Source organism: Peromyscus californicus, unplaced genomic scaffold (assembly GCF_007827085.1).
Source record: "Peromyscus californicus insignis strain IS unplaced genomic scaffold, ASM782708v3 Scaffold_6__1_contigs__length_162567912, whole genome shotgun sequence".
Taxonomy (NCBI): domain Eukaryota; kingdom Metazoa; phylum Chordata; class Mammalia; order Rodentia; family Cricetidae; genus Peromyscus; species Peromyscus californicus.
In genome coordinates, this window is record NW_026294584.1 from 116,862,917 (window position 1) to 116,883,201 (window position 20,285).

Genomic DNA, 20,285 nt, shown 5'->3' on the forward strand with positions numbered 1-20,285 from the left:
TTCTAGAGGACCTGAGTCTGAGACCCAGTACCCAACTGGTAGCTCACAACCATCTGTACTTTGTACCTTTTAAATCAGGTTAATATGTTTCAGCACTGGACTGCTATCTGACAGTATAAAACCACAGTGATGATTCAGTGGTAATTACTTTTTATTCTATATTCCCCAGATATTACACATTTGTTTTTACACCTCCAATCTCTTTTTAATAGTTTTCAAGACAGTTTTAGGCCAATCACAGAGGACAACAGGTTAAAAGGAAATAATGAAAGGATGGTCTTACTAAGTATTCAGCAAGATGGCAGATCATCTTTAGAGCTCATTGATCAATGAGCCCTGTAGCATGAATCTTAAAAGTTCTTATTAATAAAAACAAACCCAGGGCCAGGTATTGGGTTAAAGCTGGAAGATCAGAGAAGCAGAACAAGCCACAGTCACCTCACCTTGCCAGTTCCTCAGCTGATCCTGTTTCCTTAGACTGGAAGCTTCTGAGTCCTCATCCAAATGAATCTCAGCTGAACTGCTTCTTGAAAGCCTGAAGCTTAACCAGCTCTAGTTCTGGTCCTCATGCCTTAAATACCTTTCTGCTTCCTGACATCACTTCCTGGGATTAAAGGTTCTTGTTACCATGCCTGGCTGTTTCCAGTGTGACTTTGAACTCAGAGATCCAGAGGATCTCTGCCTCTGGAATGTTAGAATTAAAGGCGTGTGTGCCACCATTTTCTGGCCTCTATATCTAGTGGCTGTTCTGTTCTCTGACCCCAGATAAGTTTATTAGGGTATACAATATTTTGCGGAACACAATATCACCACAGAAGCCAATACCCAGTAGGACTAGGAAAAACACATTCAAATTCTGTTAATTTCTCCAGATGTTGGTTTTCAAGGAGGAACAGAAAGAGGGTACAATATCTTACTTATAGTCCATTGTATAAATTACAAAATCAAAAAAGTATTAAAATATGATACTAAGTCAGGCAAAGACAATGTGGCTCCCAATATTTGTCCATGTCACTTGTTAGCTTAGGACACTGAAATAGGAGACAGTACTTTGTGGCCACGATGGGCTTCTAATAACTCAGAACTAGTCCAAATTACAAATGCTAGCCTTGTCTCAAACATGAAAATATCCCAAATACTTAATCCAATTAAAGTTCAGCAGCTAAAATAATTTCTAAGTTAAAAATAAAACAATTGGCTGGGCGGCAGTGGCACATGCCTTTAATCCCAGCACTCAGGAGGCAGAGCCAGGCAGATCTCTGTGAGTTCAAGGCCAGCCTGGTCTACAGAGTAAGATCCAGGACAGGCACCAAAACTACACAGAGAAACCTTGTCTTGAAAAACAAACAAACAAACAAACAAACAAACAAAAATCAACAATCATCTTTTCTATCAGTGAAATCTTAAAGAGGGATGGATTCTCCTAAGTTTTTTTCTCTTCAAAATGTTCAGTTGGTTATCTAAATGCATGGGTTCTGGAAGTAGCCCTTCCAAACACAGCTCTTATCTTTCATACTGCAAAACAATAGAGGGTCTATGTGTTATTTGTGCTCCCTATCATTTATTTGGGTGTCTTTGACTCTTTCCCTTTGACTGTGGAGGACCCATTTTTAAGCAACTAAGTACTTCTCTCTTAGAGCCTACAATTAAGGTGCTGAGGTATGGCTCACTACACCACATCAGTACAGAGCATCATAGGTTACCCTGTATACTGATCAGTCCATGGAAGGTCATATAATCTAATCAGAACCAATCAAGGAAGGCAGGAGAATTCTCATGCTGCTTTCTTGAGTTCCCTTTTGAGAAGAAGGGAAGAGTCAAGAACAGCCATGGGCTTCCACAAAGAAAATAAAGATGCAATTAGACCTGGTGATGTAGGCCTGTAATCCCAATTATTCAGGAGACTGATACCAGCGGATCAGAAATTCAGGACAGGATTAGGCTATGGAGTGAGATCAAGGTTAGCCCACTTAACTTAGCAAGAGTTTGTCTTAAAATGAGGAAAATAAAAGGGACTTGGCACTGGTTATACAGCTCAGTAGGTGAGTACTTGCTTAGTATGAAAAATGTCCGAGTTCAATCTCCATTACTTCAATCAAGCAATCAATCAATCAATCAATCAACCAATCCATCACTCATTCTGCAGAAGATGTAACTAGCTCAGCAGATAGATAGATGGTTTGCTTGCTTACTGATTCTACTGAACAGAGTGAATTCTATCCCAGGACTGTTTGGTTAGAGAGCCAGTGAAAGCCTTTTGGGCTCAAACTAATTTACTTTTACTTGCACTAGAAAGATTTTTAAATAATGCAAAACAGCATCAAACCTAAGATTGGAGGAGGAAGGTAAAACACCGAAATGACTGTGACTCAGCACAGTAAAACACCACACCAGCAGGTACTTGGTATTCAAAAGTTCAAGAGAAATTAGCCCACTGTAAAAATGCCAAGAAAACGACTCTCTTGATAGGTTAGGGAATGAAACTGGAGGCAACTGGAGGCAAAAGTCTTTCCTAGATATATCTTCCAAGACCACTTTTCTGAGCAAACACAGTTTTTATTGATCTCGTTTCCTGCCCAGTCCAGCCTTCTTTTAGGTCTTGCAATGAATTAAGCATATATAAACAAGAGGTGCATGCTTGAAATCTCAGTACTGAGAGGTTAAGTTCAAAGCCATCCTGATCTGTCCAGCAGATTCTAGGCCAGACTGAACTACAGTGAAACTCTCTGTTAAACAATACAATAAAAATCAAAGTAGAGAGAAACTGTAGTCTTCACTGATGAGCTTCACAGACTTTATATCCTAGGGACAGAAACCAAGTGATCATTTTTCAATGTCACAACTTCAAAGGACCCAAGGGGTCACCAAGTCTTTCTTCTTAGACTTTGCTTTAGGGAATCTTTAGGCTCAGAAATATTAAGAGATTTCCGTCAAACTAGAAAGGTTTGCGACAGACTTTTGACAGACTCATCAATAGGTAGCTTAGGTAAAGAGTTTCATGGGATACAAGAGTAACTGATTCCACATGGCAATGATGTGGCAGGGTCCTGTGCTGTTGTTCCCTTTTGGGGGAGGGTCCCAAGTAGGCCCAGAGTCAAACCACACAGACTCTAGGAGAATGTCTAAATAACAAGCTCAGTTTATTCAGGAAGAGGCAAGCCTTATATACCCTCCACCCCACCCTGGGGGAAGGTCTGATGAATATGCACCTGCTGGTGTGACATGGCTATCTCTCATTGGTCCAGGTCATCTCCAGATCATGTCTCAGCTGCTGTTGCTAAGGCCCTTAGGCAGACCCAGGTTGGCTCTCAGAAAGTATGTATTTTACTTGTTTGGGCCTGCTGGTCCTCTAGCCTGTTAGGGATGAGTCATCCCACAGGCAACTTTGTCCCTTCCCTCTGCCCAGCAAGCGTCCTGGGCTCGATGGACAGGAGAAATTGAAAATGTCACAATAACCTTTACGTTATTTTGAGTGAAAATGCTATTCTAAATGCTGATCTCTAAGTGACACATCAGAAGACCAACGGCCTGGTTAAACATGTAGTTCCTTTGTGTGTAAAAGGAGAATAGCAGCAACACATTTCTCCTATTGTGAAGACAAGGTGCAATAAGGACCAGCACATGACTGTCACCATCACCAATGTTAGTACTATTGCAGGTGTTATTGTTACTCTTTGGCTGAGTTGAGAAGGATGCCTTAAAATAAGCATCAGTGCATAGATAGATGTCATTCACTTAAGTAATTGAAATATGCTTTGCTCCCAATTAGTTACTTCATTAAACTTTATCAGAAGAATGAGCTTTTAGAAGTGTACAGATGTTCCAACTGTTGCATTGTGTCTTTCAGTTAGAGAGGAAGCCTGATTTCAGCATCCATGAGATCTAGTTTTCTATGCTAATCTAACTCCCTCTTCTTGGAGTTGCACTGAAATAAGGTAGGGATTTGCAAGGCACTTTTGTGTCTTTACAATTCAGTCATTTTTGTTTTGTTGACTTGGCTCTTTACAAAAAAAGTGATTTTTATACCCCTCCAGTCACTAAATACAGATATTAAATGAAAATAGAATTGTTTCCTAATAAGATCAAAAGGAATTTGTGCTTCTGAGAAGACTTGGAGTCCCAGAAGTATCAATTCAAAACACTTATGATAAAAACACTCAGATTTTTGAATAACAAGAGGATTGCTCAATTTAATTCAAAGAGATAAAATATTTTCTGTTGACAGTTTAAGTGTTATATGCTTGACTGTTGGACATTATAAACTATCAAAATGGTCCCTCTTGACTCAGGTAGGAAGAATGAGGAAGCAAACACATCCTTTTCAGCATCAGAACAAAAGATAATTCATTTACTTGTATCCGCGAGAGAGCACCATAACACAAAATGTACACGTCACTATGAGTTGAGCCAGCTCTCACTTCTTGGCAGCAGGAGTCGGAATTCTTCATCTAATGAAAGCATCTTTAAAAACATGGGTTGCCCTCTACTTTCCTTCATATTCTCAGTGGAGGAGGAGAAAACTGTTTGCCCCAAAGGAAATGGGCCTGAGATCCATTGAAATGCCAAACCCACTTACAGGCTTCCAATAATGAGATTTCAGTGGCTTGCATAAGTGGATAAGCCCTTTGCTTCCTGAACTTTAAACTCCTCTATGCTTGATTAGGAAAACAATACAGAAAAGTCAAAATGTTTATGCAGACAATTAGCCAAGATAATCAATGTGATTATTAAGGAATGTACCCTCTTATTCTCTTATCATAACAGTCATGTGACATTTATTTACTTATTTATTTTTAGTGGAGGATTAGAAACATGTTTCCTTTTGTTTGCTTACTTAATATTAAATCTTTTTTTATAATAGGACCATGACTAGTTTTCTACATGGTTTTCAAAGGCTTCCCAGCCATCTTTTTGCTAACTATAATATCTTCATCTTTCAATATTAACAAAGTCTAGACCTTCCCTCTTTCTACCTTCATTGATATCAAAGTGTACAAATGCTCATGTTCTTATTATATGACATTTTCACACAACCTATACACATCCTCCTATATATTTGAATAATATCTAAACTACTTTTAATACCTAATACAATGTAAATGTTATAGAAATGGTTGTTATACTATATCATTTAATGAACAATTGCTTGGAAATGCCTATATGTGTTCATCATGGATAAAATGATTCTTTTCTTTTCTAAATACATTTATTGATGGTCTAATGAAACCATAGTTATAAAATCCACAGAAAGGGTCACTTTTTTTATTACCAGTCATTGTCCCTAGAGTAAATGAATATAAACATAGAGAATGAGAAATGCTATACCAACTTTAAAGAAATCTCTACCCCTTTACTTAATGTAAGACAAAACTGACTGCATGGATAGTTGAGACATCAGCTTGGGATTTGGAAATTCAAGCTCAGCACACAGTCATGTCCATCTGCAAGAATCAGTACATCTCGGCATCCTGGCTAGACAGTGAATCCCGGCATGCTACTCGGGCCCAGCACAGCTCTTGTTGGCACTATTGTATGTTTCAAGGCACCACATCATGATTCTGGCTGGAGAAATCCAAGGTTGGTGCTCATTTGGGGAAGCCAATTTCTCCTACCCACTTAAAAATTTATTAGCAGAAGAATATCATCAAAGACACGAGGGCTGCAGCATCAACTGGCTTGAGGAGCCTGAGAGAAGGGGATGTTTCTTTAATGTTTTTTCACAGTTCCTCTCTTCTATGAATTTGCATGGAAAGCTAGGTTTTCTTTAAAAAGTTTTCTTATATTTTTGGTTGTGAGCCTAGCCTTTAACGGCTGAGCCATCTCTCCAGCCCGTAAAAAGTTTTCTTAAGGAAAAATTATTTCTCTTTCTTATGTGGTCTTTTACATAGACTCTTCATTTTCAGATCCTTGCTGCAGCACTAGATTTCATTTGAGGCAAAGGCAAGGGGCAATAATCTCTTTTCCCACTTCTCGATTTGCTGAATTTTGAGGTTGGGTCAAAGGAGCTTTATGGAAATTAAGAAACTGTCCTTTTTCTCTGAGCAAAATTTAACTTGTTTAACCTCTGCAGATGCTAATGAAAACCACAGCTGAACTGTCCCAAAGGAATGTCACACCAGTGCCAAACTGTATCCCCTCTGCATTTAAAATGACACTCACGTGGCAGTCCCCAACTGTTAAGAATGTAGTTAGGATGATTTCCTGCAGCCCTTCCTCAGACCCCTGGGCACTTGAAATGAGAGGTCCAGATCTAAACTTCAAGGAAAAGAGATCAAACTATCTAAGCCTTAACCTTTATCTGTGTTAATAGAAGACTCATCATATAAATTACAAAATGGGTCTTATATCAGAGGGCATCGTGGTTTTGAGCACACTATTTGCTTCATTAACTGGTTCTATTATCAAATGAATGTTTTGAAGTACTGTATAAAGCAAGGCTAATACATTATTAAAGGACAGAACCAAAATACAAAAAAACAGAACATCTTAAAATTAATATGTGATGGCTAAAGTCCATTCTCCACTTGATGGAATTTTGAATCACCTAGGAGACCAACATTGTGGCATGTCCCTGAGGGAATTTTCTAGAATGGGTTAACAGGTGGGAAGACCCATCCAAAACATGAGCAACACCATTCTGTGGACTTGGTCCCGGACTAAACAAAAAACAGAAAGTAGGCTAAACATGAACATTTGCTGCACTCTGATTCCTGACAACCAATGCTGCTTTGAGCTCCAGCTACCGTGAATTTCCTACAGTGAGAAGATGTCTTCTTGAACTGTCAAATAAAACCTTTCTACCTTAAGATGCTTTTGTCAAGTATTTTGTCGTAGCAGTGAGACAAATAGTTTCTACACACCATTTTGCAAAACATGTAGAGAAGGTAAGAAAGGAAGTGCTGTGATGGTGAAGAGCTAGGATGAACAGGTATGTTAAAGGGTTCAATAAAAGTCTTCTAAGAAATGGATGTATTTTCAAAATGCCATAGTTCAGAATGACTATGTTTTTCCTGAGCTCATTTATTAAAGCACTGGTCCTCAGTTTGGGGATTTGGGGAGCTGGTCCTAATGAGAAGTCTTTAGGTCACTAGGGGTGTGCCCTCAAAGGGGATTCAGGGAGTCTACTTTCTTCTATTTTCTGTCATTTGCTCTCTGGCTATGATGACAGTGGTTTTCCTCCATCAAATGTTCCTTGCCATTGCGTTCTCGATCATCATAGGCCTCAGAGCAAAGGACCAATTGATCATGTGCCAAAATCCCCCAAACTATGATCCAGATCCACTTTTTCTTTTTATATATGAATTATTTCAAGTATTAGAGTGATGGGGACGGAACAATGACTAGCACAGGGAGAGATATTAAGAAGGAAAGGAGGACAGGTTCAATATCTTTATATTCTCAGCACCCGCACAAACTTAGAATCTACATGCTTTTTACTTGAGAGATTAATATAACTGTATTGTGTGAAAGTTTTTCAAGTAATTCATGGGCTTAGAAAGCAATTGTTCAATTAACCTGTTTCCCTCCCGAAGAAGATTTTAATCTTTTAGTGAATTCTTTGTTTTTCTAGACAGGGTTTCTCTGTGTAACAGCTCTGGCTGTTCTTGGACTTGCTTTATAAACCAGACTGGCCTGGAACTCACTGAGATCTACCTGTCTCTGCCTCCCAAGTGCTGGGATCAAAGGCATGCATCCCACCACCTGGCTTCTTTTAGTGAATTCTTAAGCTCTGTTCCTCTGGTTACCTGATATTGGCAATGTCAGCTGCTGCTAGGTAACATTACCAATAATAACATGACTTTACTGGACAGTTGTATTCAGATCAGGAGACATATACCAAATAAGAAGCCATTGCTTAGACTTGTCACAATGAGATAAAGACTCTTGTAACTAGAATAACCCTTGCTTGGACCTTGGAACTCTAAGTATGTCATCTTTAGAAGGTTTTGACAAGGTATATTCTTACATCTGTGTGGTGTATGTCTGGTCTTCTTGCATTTGAACTATCTCCATGAGAGGTTTTTCATAATCACAATTGTTATATGGGTTTCTGCAAAGATTTCTACATCCAAAGAATTCATACTGCCCTTCAGGGAGCTGTGCACTCCAAATTTTTACCTATTCAGTATGTTGAAGCCACAGAAGGCTAATGGTGAGTTAATGAGCCCGAATGCTTGCATGAACCTATGAAAGCCCCTACCTGGCTCTGTGTAGCAATATTTAGCAGAAATAAAAGCTTTAGAACACTGAGAGGGTTTGGTACAAAACCAAAATGCAATGTAAGAGCCTTAGATCAGAAAGAAATCAACAAAACTAATTTTTCCCATTTCACTGACCAATGTTGAAGCAATGAATGAACCTATTTCTTTATGTAGCTCCTGTCTCAAGCTCATAGCTCAACAAATATGAAAAAGTATGGGGGGAGCAAATGCCAGATGGTCAAGTTTCATTCTCCTAAGTCAAGCTCTAAAAATGCAGTAATAGCTCACCCACTTCAGTTCTCAGTGTCATTTCAAGGGCAGATGGTGAAGGAAGGAAGAAAAAGAGAAGAAGAAAAAAAGAGAAAGCAATCTTATTATGAACGTAAATATTTCTCAGGGTGCATAATTTTAGCTTTATGAAGATTACTCTGTATAGGGAGATGTGGTCCACAATAGGCTGATAACAAGCTCTGTTTTATAATCCTCAGCGCTCTGTGATTTGTTTGCCCTTCATCATTAGTAATTACCCAGGAACCTATCACAGATTAATACTGGTCTGCAGCCTAGTACTTGGGAAGCCCTGACTGGATGTTTGCAAAGGTGCTTTTCAGGTCTCAGATGTTATTATTCAAATCCTGCCCTCTCTAGAAAAAATCCATTTCTACCATGTAGCTTTCTGCAGCATCACCAGCAATCTCCTATCTCTGAATTATTTACACAAATCCAATCAATGCTGCACCAACTTGCCATTTCTAAGACCTTATCTTATACCATCTCCTCTGTGATCAACTTCTCAGTTCAATTACATAATATTCTCTTGAAGAGAAAGGAAGGCCCCCTTCTACCTTTTATGCTACCCCAGCACTTATTCAGTGAAGTTTCAGGCTAGAAGATGTCCAAGTTCTTTTGATTAAAAAAAAAAAATCCAGATAGCAAGCACAAATTCCCTCTTGTGATAACTTGCCCTTGCTGATATAGCTGAGAAGTAGCCACTGACAGCAGGCAAGTAGACTGATGTGATTGTGTTCCAATAATACTAGGCAAAAGAAAGAAACAGTCTGAATTTGGCTTTTTGAGTGGCCACTTACATTAAAGGACAGGCTCTCACCTTCTGCTTGCAAATGGATTAATGATTCTAGCACTGTCACTAATTAGGACACCATACATATGAGTTGCTCACTTCTAAATTAAAAGTCATTTTCTAGAGAGAAGAGTTACAGATACAAGGAGAGAACAAGCAGTGAGGTAGTACAATTGGCAAAATGAATCATGGGTTGGAACTTTGTCTTTAACTTTTCTGTTACCGTAAAGGGATACCATTAGCAAGGCAACTTATGAATGGAAGCATTTAAGTGGGGCCTTGTTTATAGTTTTAGAGGGTGAGTCCATGGCCGTCATAGTGGAGATATGCAGGCATGGCACTGGAGCAGTAGCTGAGAGCTTATATCTGATCCACAGCAAGAGTCAGAAAGAGTAAGACTGGGACTGGCATGGGCTTTTAAAATCTCAAAGTCTGCCCCCCAGTGACAACTTCCTCTAACAAGGTCATACTTTCTAATCTTTCCTAAACAATTCCACCACCTGGGAACCAAACATTCAATTGTGAGCCTGTGGGGGACATTCTTATTCAAACCACCAGACTTGAAAGGCAATTTCCCTTCATATTAATTTTTAGCTTAGTATGAAAGTTCCTTTTCATCCATACTGAAAGTTAAAGAGGTGACCGTGGTTCTTTATGGTATTGATGGTGGAAGAATGGAGAAGGAAAGGAAAAGGAAATAACAAAGAGAACAATAAAGGAACAGAAGCAGATCTTGTTCTACATCACAATAGGAATTCTAGTTCACAAAGATTTATGTGTCTTTTTATTGAAAATAACTACAAAGTGTCCGAAGGTTCTCAGCTAATGAAAATGACACATGCTTGAAGAGATGGAAATACCACATACTCATAGATGATCATTGCACAGTTTGTTCATGGATTAAGTAACCCATAAATATGTAAAAATATCACATTAATAAAAAATTTATAAATGAAAAGATAACAATGTGTGTGGTAATTTTTTATGAATTAAAACATTCCATCCTGGAGGAAGATGCTATAAGACTCAGAAAGTAAACAGTTCACAAGTCTCAGGAGTTCCCTGAAACTTTCAATATTCATTAGGCCCCTCCCACTCCAAGATTATAAAGCAATAAAGAAAAGAAATGACTCTGACTGGTTGAGCTGCCGCTGCCTGTAAGCTGCACAGAGAGCTCCAGGGACGTAGCTTTCATAAGTTGCTACCCAGGATAGAGAAGGCTGTTTGACCGATGGATGATGGCAGCTACTTCTAAGTCATCCATACTTCTATAAGCATCCCCTCACTTGTACTACTTTAAGTAGCTCTAGTAGTTGGGCTTGGTGGCATTCTTTGTTTGCCCAGTTTTCAGTGCCCTACCTGGGATGAGCAGATTTTTGTTCTTGTCTCCCCAGGAAAAGGTCTCACAGAACAAATAAATAACAACACAAAGGAAAGTGAATATACTGGAGAATAAAGACAGCAAAGAGCCAACAAGGAGCCTGAGGGGTTTTTTTTAAATATTGGGAGATCATTTTAAACTGTATTATTTTTCTCACTTTTCTGTAATGCCCATTAAATAAATGACTATCACACTGCAGTTGAACAGTCTTGAAATTTCTTTCTCTGTATGTAGACTGCTTTCTTACCAGAACAGAGATTTCTACTCATACTGGGACTGAGATTTAGGTCTGTCCTACACAGAGTTTGTTTTGTTTTGTAAAGAACTCTAGACAGTCTTTCCTGGGAACACTATGTAAATTCTGATTGATGGATGGATTGATTTGAAGGATGTCCTACTGTTTTAAAAACATTTTAAATTGCCAGCAGTGGTTCTGACCCACTGTGCAGAAATTAGAGGCAGCTACCAGCTTCTATTCTTAAATGACAGTCATATGGAAGCCTATTGTCTTAAGGTTCCTTGTCCCCAGGGGTATTGGATGAGAACACATAGCTGGCCATCTGGTTCCAGTCACCTCTATTTACCTGGGTAGGAATTGCAGGGGAGCACACCTCTGCAGGTTCTGCCCCACAGTTCATGCTCTAAAGAATGACATGCAATCAACATGTCATGAAGTTCATTTGACATAATGCATTCTGCAGCAAGGCATTTATTAATAGAATAGCACAAGGTACTGTTTTGTTCCTATTGTGTGACACAATGCCAGCACAAGTTGCTGCTCCCTAGCCATTATGTCCTCATGTTAAAAGTGGTGTGCCTACGAATGCAGAACACGAGCTCCTTTTATGGCAATTGCTCAGACTGTCTCAGCAATCCCCAGCAAAGAGTCTCTGATTAGAATAATTTCTTTTTTCTGAGCAATGACTGAATGACAAATGTCAGGATAAAACAATAATCAACACTACATATTCTGTAACAAGCTGGATGAAGTGAAAAAGAAAGTAGATTTCATGGGCACTTGCTTCATGGGACTGCATAACATCCCTTTTGGAGAACCGGAAACTTCTCATTCTACACACCCAACTGTCAACAGCTTACATAGACAGCCACACAAGAGCCACTGCCTTCCTTCTGCCAGAAGCTAATTCACACCAGGGGCTTTCTCTTTTGGCATTCAGATCTGGGAGACCCACTGTCCTGATTGGATTTCTTGTCAACTTGACACAAGCTAGATTTACCTGGGAAGAGGAAACTACAGGCAATTAGATAGAGGCACGTTCTTGATTCATGGGGGAGGACCCAGCCCACTTTGGATGGTGCCACCCCTACATAAGAAAACAGGCTCAGCAAGTCATGGGGAGCAAGCCAGTAAGTAGCATTCCTTTCTGGTTTCTGCTTCAGCTCCTACCTCCAGGTTCCTGTTTTGACTTCCTACCCTGATTTCCCTCAGGGATGGACTGTTAACTTGATGCATAAGATGAAATAAACCCTTCCCTCCAAAAGTTGGTTTTGGTCATTACTTTATCATGCAATAGAGACTTAGCTAAGACACATATCCACTTGGGGGTGCCCTGCCTTGTATTTCTTCCTAGTTTGTAGCCTTCCTTGCATTGGGCATGCTGGTCTTCATTTTCTCAATACCATTCCATTTCTGCTTGCTTGAATCAGCCAGGGTCACTTTCTTAACTGAACTAAGAAGTTAGCAGGAATTTAAAGTGGGAAAAAACCAGCTAGACTTCACAGCTATTATATTTATCCTTCCATAAACACCTATGGTATTATATTGCAGTAATCTTTTTAAATGAAAAAAAAAACAAACAAAAAAACTAAAGCTGATAAAAATTTTATAGAGTGCTAAAGTGTTTTAGTCTCAAAAACTTTCAAAATCAGCAACTGTAGTGTGAATCCTAATTGGTCTTAATAATAAAAACCCAGAGCCAGATACTGGGGTAAATGCTGAAAGATCAGAGAGACGAAGGAGCAAGCCACAGCCACCTCTTACCTTGTCAACTCCTCAGCCTGTAAAAGGGGGAGCTCCTGTCTCCTCACACCTTATATTCCTGTCTCTGCCCAGCCATATCACTTCCTGTCTCCACTTCCCTAGTGCTGGGATTAAAGGTGTGTGTGCCTCCCAAGTGCTGGGAGCAAAGGCATGAGTATTGAAGGTGTGTGCCAACACTGTCTGGCTTCTATGGTTAACTAGTGGCTAATTCCACACTCTGATCTCCAGGCAAGCTTTATTTGTTAGAGCACTAACAAAATATCACAAGTAGCTTTAAAAATAATAAAATCAATAAATTTTATACTCATTCAAAACAGTTTACTGTTATTATTTTCAATTATGTATATGTGTGTGGGTATGCATCTGAGTACAGGTTTCTCTGGAGACCAGAGGCATTGGGTACAGGTAGAGATGAAGTTATAGGTAGCTGTGAGCTACTTCATGTGGGTTCTGGGAATCAAATTATGACTCTGAAAGAGCAGCAAGTGCTCTTGACCATTGAACCATCTCTCCAGCTTCTACACAACTTTTTCGTGCTGCCTATTTTTTCTTAGTTTTTATTTTTTTAAAGAAATGTTCTATTCATTTTACATACCGACCACAGATCTCCCTCTCCTTCCTCCTCCCCCTTCCCCCAGCCTCCCAGGCCCCACATTCCCCATCCCCTCCTCCAAAAGGGTAAGGGCTCCCATGGAGTGTCAGCAAAGCCTGGTATACTCAGTTGAGGCAGGACCAAGCCCCTCCTCTCTACATCAAGGCTGAGCAAGGTATCCTACCATAGGGAATGGGCTCCAGAAAGCCAGTTCATGCACCAGGGATAGATTCTGATCCCACTGCCAGGGGGCCCTCAAAGAGACCAAGCTATACAACTGTCTCCTACATGCAGAAGGCCTAGTCCAGTCCCATGCAGGTTCCACAGCTGTTGGTCTAAAATTTGTGAGTTCCTACAAGCTTGGTTCAAGTCATCTCTGTAGATTTCTCCATCAAGATCTTGCCCTCACCCCCTTGCTCCTCCTTCTCTTCAACTAGATTCCTAGATCTTGGCCTGGTGCTTGGCTATAAATTTCTGCATCTTCTTCCATCATTTACTGGATGAAGGCTCTATGATGACAGTTAAGGTATTCACCAATCTGATTACCGGGGTAGGCTAGTTAAGACACCCTCTCCAGTATTGCTATTAGTCTAATCTGAGGTCATCCTTGTGGATTCCTGGGAATGTCTCTAGCACCAGGTTTCTCCCTAACCCCATAATTTCTCCCTAACCCCATAATGACGTAGATTTATTCCCAATTTTCTGAGAAGTGTCATACTGATTTCCAAAGCCGCTGTACATGTTTGCACTTCCAATGATATCTCTTTCATTGCTCTCCCACTAAGTCCATCCCCCAGCTCGACCATCCCATTCCCTCATGTTCTCATCTCCCATACCCTCCCCTCTATTGTCCTTGTCCCCAGTCTACTCACAGAGATCTCATGTATTTCCCTTCCCAAGATGATCCATGCATTCCTCTTAGGGTCCTCCTTGTTTCCTAGCTTCTCTGGAGCTGTGGGTTGTAGTCTGGTTATCCTTTGCTCTATATCTAGTATCCACTTATGAGTGAATACATACCATGTTTGTCTTTCTGAGTCTGGGTTACCATCCATTTGCCTGCAAATTTCATGATGTCATTGTTTTTTACAGCTGAGTAATACTCCATTGTGTATATGTACCACATTTTCTTCATCCATTCTTAGGTTGAGGGTCATCTTGATTGTTTCCAGGTTCTGGCTATTATGAATAATGCTGCTATGAACATAGCTGAGCAAATGTCCTTGTGGTAGGACTGAGTATGCCTTCAGTATATGCCCAATAGTGGTATCATTGATGTAGATTTATACCCAATTTTCTGAGAAGTGCCATACTGATTTCCAAAGCGGCTGTACATGTTTGCACTTCCACCAGCAGTGGAGGAGTGTTCCCCTTGCTCCACATCCTCTCTAACATAAGCTGTCATCAGTGTTTTTGATCTTACATGCTGCTTATTTTCATATCTTTGAACTAACACAGGAAAATATCTAATTTCTTTAGAGCAGAATATAACTGTTACAAAACCCACAAAATTTGAGGATCAATAGGATACCATGGTTTTCTTTTATAAGAGGGTTAGACAGGAAGTTGATTGACTGAAAAATCTTTAGTAGATATGAGATTTCATTTTTGCTTTTCAGGGCATCTTTCTTAAAAGACTCCCATCACCCTTGAAATCAAGCCAATTGTGGGTAGTTTATGAACCATTTTCATACCAAATGGCTTTGTCTCACCATAACCTTTTCCATCTATGAATCTTCCTAAAGACAACAGACCTCTTATAAACTGCTATGTCAATAATTTGGGGGATGTGTCTTCACTGTAGGTATTTTTGTTCTGTAAGCTTCAATGTAGACGCACCAATTTTCCCCAAATATTGCTGGTTCTATAGTTTCTGCATCGAAGATGGTCATGTGACACTATGAAAGCTTTTCTGTCCCTGTCCTGATGAATTCTTATCTGCTTAAGCATGAGAAAACATCACTTCTATTCTGTGTTTATAATTTAAATATATTGGGCTTAGAAACGTGCTTCTCTGCTCCCTGTGCACTGCACGCTACAAAGAATAATTACATGCTTTCACAATTCAATAGCAATAATACTCTAATCAATGCCTTATGCTTCTATGCAGCCAGACTATCTCTCCCTTTAATCTGCAGTACACTGACTTCTCAGAGGAGCATAAAAGAATGAAAGTCTGTTTGCTTTCTGAACTATAATGGTGTATTTACCTTTAACCCTGGGATTTGATCATAACAAGGCTGGATTGCTTGTGTTTATGGGTAAGAGGTCTAATTGAAAATTGGCCACCCCCAAATAACAAAGATTAAGCAATTTAGAATCAAAAGAAGCCACAGTGGTATTTTGTGGGGGCAATTATCCTCATAACAGTTGATTTTCTGAACCTGAAACCCAATTACAACAGTCTTCATCTAGTACGTGCTCAAAGAGAGTCCAGGAAGAAAGGAAGCATCCTGGTGTAGTAGAACCAATGCTTAGCTGGACATTATGAGGATTGAATTCTAGTTTTGCCACTGATCAGTGTGCCATCTTGAGTAAGTTAAAAGACCATTTCCGGAGTGAAGACTATATATGAAACCAGTACAGTACTGTTACATATTCTAAAGGATTGTTAGCGGACCTTGGATCTGTGTCTAATAAAACATTCAGTTTTATTACATGCAACTTTAGGAAGGAAGAAAGCATGGGGAAATGCAAGACTGTCTTGTGGAAAGCTAGGTTACAGCTGCAAGAGGAACTATACATTCCTTCTTCCACCTCTTCCTATTCACTACGCAGCAGGCATTCCTTCTCTGGGCCTTGAGCATCAGACGGACAACCAAGTCCCAGTAACTAGCTTCCAAAGTGGTATAAAGTAATCAACATGAGCTTCACACTCTTGCCAAAATGTCAGTGTAGGGTTGATTATCGAAGCACAAGACATTGCTCAGCCAAAGTGAGTGGTTTAGGGTTGGACACAGGACGGAGATGGCCTGTGTAAGTAATGCTTATAACTTTGTATAAGGAAGAAGGGAAGAACACAACTTCTGCCTCAGGAGATGGTGTGGAGCTGTGAGGTGGGAACTACTGTAGCTGTTTTGTTGTCAGGAGGAAAACTGGCCAAAGGAGGAAGGTCAGAGAACTGTAGGGAAGTGGATCTAAGCCCGCATTCAAGTATACCTAAAACCTGATCTCTTTCAGTGAAGGGAGTCCAAAACTTTCTTCTCTTGTCTAAAGTAGTTTGAAATGAGTCTTTTGATATTGGGGCTGAAAGCATTATGGGCTGTATACAGTGGTGAGGACCTATGAAACAATGTCAATAAGTGAATAAAAAAAAAAAAGAGAGAAAGCTGTTCCCTTCTTACCCTTTTTCTTTCCAAGATTGACAGCTAGATTTCCCAGGAGGAAGAGCACAGAGTTATAGAAAGCAGCAGATGTGGTAATTTTAACTAAAGTGATTCTTCAGTATTAGTGGTTTGATAACATGTTTATGAGAACCCAGGTCCCTGTGGGAGAGAAGAGGGGGACCAGTGAGTTCTGGGAGTCAAGTAGGATTCCAGATTAGCACAATCTTTGCATTTCACACAAGTGGCTTCCAAGATCGCAAAGCACGTCAATATCCTGATATCACATGGCAGATGAAAGAAAGAGGGTCAAACTTCTCTCTTGTTTGATGGACTGTAAACACATGAGCAATCTTAAATACCAGAGACTTGGAAATGAGGTTGAACTCAGGCTCAGAAGGATAAACAGATAGGTGAACACTGGTCAGGCTTCCTCCTTATTCTTATCAGGACTATGTTTTAGAGTTTGCAGTGTTTGGTCAGAAGCAGGTTAGACTGAGAAAGCTGCCAGACTAGCAAAACTAACTTGTCAGAATACCACAAAGAAAGCAGAAATATGCCCAGCTGAGAGGCCAGTCCCAGGGAATGAGCCACACTCTGTACCGATATGAGGCTTTTCATACATCTGTCCAGAAGGTCTCATTTTTCAATGAGAGAACTCTAGATTTTCTGTACAATATTTTGAATTCTAAATGTTGGAAAAGAAGTTTTTCCTAATGAGATCATACCATGTAGCCCAGGCTGGTCATGAACTTTTACCTTTCTGCCTCTGCCTTCTGAGTGGTAGAATTATAGGTATATGCCATGGCACCTGGCTACTTCAGTTATCAGATGCCAAGAAAACCAAATGACTTCTTACTACTAACTAGTTCCATTTGCTAGTACGTACCTAATAATCTATTATTGTTTAAATCTTAGTTTAGGGTCTGGAGAGATGACTCAGTGGTTAAGAGCATCTCTTGTTCTTGCAAAGGATCTGGGTTCAGTTCCCAGCACCCACATGGTGGCTCACAAACATTTTGAAACTCCATTTCCAGGGGATCCAACACTTTCTTCTGAACTCTGCAGGCATGAACATGGTATGCTGTGGGATGTTCTGTATGGCAAATGTGTTGCTAATTAGTCAATAAATAAAACACTGATTGGCCATTGGCTAGGCAGGAAGTATAGGCGGGACAAGGAGGAGAATAAAGCTGGGAAGTGGAAGGCTGAGTCAGAGAGACACTGCCAGCTGCCACGATGACAAACAGCATGTAAAGATGCCGGTAAACCACGAGCCATGTGGCAAGGTATAGATTAATGGAAATGGATTAATTTAAGCTGTAAGAACAGTTAGCAAGAAGCCTGCCACGGCCATACAGTTTGTAACCAATATAAGTCTCTGTATTTACTTGGTTGGGTCTGACGGCTGTGGAACTGGCAGGTGACAGAGATTTGTCCTGACTGTGGGCCAGGCAGGAAAACTCTAGCAACAATGGTACATAGACATATGTGCAAGCAGAATATGTACACATAAATACACACACATAATAAAAAAAGTATTAGTCTGTAATTTTTGAGTATATGTACCTAATACAAATGTATGGATACTTTTTGAAGTTATATTTATATACCATCAATCCATATGATAATATTACTCAATGTTAATTTCTAGTCCTTTGGGTAAAAATAAAAATTGGGATATTCAACTCTTTTTTCCACTGTTATAACTTTTGCATCCAATTTTGGAGATGGCTGTTTCTTGGACCTGTTGAAATATAATTTTTAAGGAAACCAATTCTTTAAAACTTTTATCTTATATGTAAATATTTGAAATGCGGTTAACTTAGTCTAAAGTGGTGAAGCATCCCATGTTCTCCACAGTAGTTTTTCTTTTGTTGCTCTCAAAAGAAACTTTGTCATTTGATAATCTGTATTGTAGGAGTTCCCAAGTCCCATCTTTTCTTTGGATTGAGTACTGACTTCAACCTTTATTGTTGAGATAACAAATATTTTATGAAAGTTTGAATTTGTTTATTTTTATCCTTTTTCATTCCAAAGGCTACATACATATTTTACTATGTTGAGGGAATCACTTCTGACTGTGATAATACAGAATTCCTGTTTTGATATATTTTCCAAACTGAATAATTATGGAAATACATGTGCCAAAATAGATTTTCTGCATAATATACTTCAAAGATATACTTAAAAGATAAATATTACTGACTTGAAACATAATATTCAGGTCTCAATGGTATTTTTAATAGCTGTGATATTTAGTGTTAATTGTCAACTTTACAGAATCTAGAATCACCCAGACAGTCTCTGGGCACATCTATGGGGGATTATCTCAATTAGGTCAATTAGTGTGGATAGACCCATCTTTACTGTGAGTACATCCATTTCCTGGATGGGAACCGTGTATTGTAAAAGGTGGAGAGTGGGCTGAGCACTGCCATTCTTGCTCTCCGCTGCTTGACCTTGGATGCAGTGTGACCAGAACCTTTAGGCTCCTGCTGTGACTTCCCTGCCATGATCACATGTGAACGAAAACAAAACCTTTCTTCTGTAAGTTAGTTTGTTAAGGTATTTTATTACATCGACCAGAAAACAAACTAAGATAACAGCTTTTCTTCTCTATAGAACCTACTTGTTCTGATAGGATCATGCTGTTTAGGCCAGACTGGCCTAGAACTTGCAATCTTTCTTCATAAGTCACCAAAAAAACACTGAGATCACAAGGTACATCACTGTCCTTGACTCAAACCTAGACATTTTATTTATTTATTTATTTATTTTTTTAATGAAACAGGATCTTACTATGTAGCCCTGGCTGGCCTCGAACTTGTGATGATCTACTTGTCTCTGTCTTCTGAATGTTGGAATTACAGGCACCTGCCATCATACCTAGCTTAAAACCTAAACATTTCGTGTAACACATTTTCATTCTTCTTTAGCATGAACTTTTCCATTTTCTGAATTAAGTCTAAATTTCTTTAAGAGAACCAAATATTCAGTAACATGCAGAAGCTGTAATTAAACATTACATATTGCCTTTTACAGACCTGGTTATAAAAAAGAAAATCTCAAAAAAAAATTCAATTGATCTTTGATTTAGAAAACTGCGAAAAAATACATGGTTTAGTTTAGTTAAAAAAGTCTGACTTATTTTTGGTTGTGAGCCTAGCCTTTAACGGCTGAGCCATCTCTCCAGCCCACGGGATCGCCCAATGATGGAGAAATGGATGAACTCTACATCAACAGCCTGAACATGAGTGCGGGTAATGAAGGGCGAGGGTCGAGGGAAAGAGAGCTTGGGGGAGTGGGAGATCCCAGCTAGATCAAGAACAGAGAGGGAGAACAAGGAATAGGAGACCATGGTAAATGAAGATCACATGAGAATAGGAAGAAGCAAAGTGCTAGAGAGGCCCACAGAAATCCACAAAGATACCCCCACAACAGACTGCTGGCAATGGTCGAGAGACAGCCCGAACTGACCTACTCTGGTGATGGGATGGCCAAACACCCTAATTGTCGTGCTAGAAACCCCATCCAACTACTGAGGGATCTGGATGCAGAGATCCATGGCTAGGCCCCGGGTGAAGCTCCAGGAGTCCAATTATCGAGAAAGAGGAGGGTGTATATGAGCGAGAATTGTTGAGACCAAGGTTGGATAAAGCACAGGGACAAATAGCCAAACCAATGGAAACACATGAACTATGAACC